We start from the raw sequence: 785 nt of genomic DNA, 5'->3' as shown, positions 1-785 counted from the left end.
AAAGTGCTACAACTGTAGGTCAGTAAAAAATATCTTAATTTTGACCAATGTCTTAAAAGTGTTTCTTATTTTAAAAATTATCATGAATATTGAATGAGAAAAGAAGAAAGATTTGAAAATCTCTTGAAGAAATGCTATAATTCGTAATGAGTGCTATAAAGTTTAGAGTTTTTTTTGCAGAGATTTATTTCTGAAAGCAAGACAAACTTTCTTTTTTCTTTTATTTTGTTCTTTGCGGGCGAAAATTCTAAAAAAATAAATGAATTCAAACCAATTTATTTTCACACTTGGGAAATTAAAAGGTTGCCAAGCTTCATGCTTGTTAGAACAAATTATTTCCACCAGATTCAACTTATCAAATTTCCAATATAAAGTGTGCTGATTAAAAAAGAGTTTGTTTTTCATAATTCTTTTGCTCCCATGACGTGTAGTCCCTGTAGCGCAGTGGATAGCGCGTTGGACTTCTAATCCAAAGGTCCCGGGTTCGAATCCCGGCAGGGATGGATACGTGCGCTTGTCGGAAAGTGTTACGGAATTTTTTCTCACTATCACATTATAGTTAAAAACTTTTTTAAAGCAGTTAATTTTATTTATTTTTTCAACAAATTATTTCAATACATTTTCTGTGTCTAAACTTAATCAATAGTAAAGAGTGTATGGAACTTTTGGTAATTTTTTCCCCCCACAAACATTAATTGTCGTATACTGTTCATGGTAATCGGCACAGTCTACGTTCCTTAGAACGATCCTCCTTTCACAACGACTCTTTCATTATTACGACTGAT

At 32.0% G+C, this 785-nt stretch overlaps 1 non-coding gene across 1 annotated transcript; it reads left to right on the top strand.

Moving 5' to 3' along the window:
* The first annotated feature begins 430 nt into the window (after positions 1 to 430).
* On the top strand, positions 431 to 503 carry TRNAR-UCU (transfer RNA arginine (anticodon UCU)). The gene has a single exon. It is a non-coding gene; the product is annotated as a tRNA-Arg (tRNA).
* The last annotated feature ends 282 nt before the right edge of the window (positions 504 to 785 follow it).

This window comes from Parasteatoda tepidariorum, chromosome 1 (genome assembly GCF_982258835.1).
Source record: "Parasteatoda tepidariorum strain Cologne lab strain chromosome 1, Ptep-v5.0, whole genome shotgun sequence".
Lineage (NCBI taxonomy): Eukaryota > Metazoa > Arthropoda > Arachnida > Araneae > Theridiidae > Parasteatoda > Parasteatoda tepidariorum.
The sequence above is the reverse complement of the archived record's forward strand: the minus strand, read 5'-3'. Positions and strand labels throughout refer to the sequence as shown.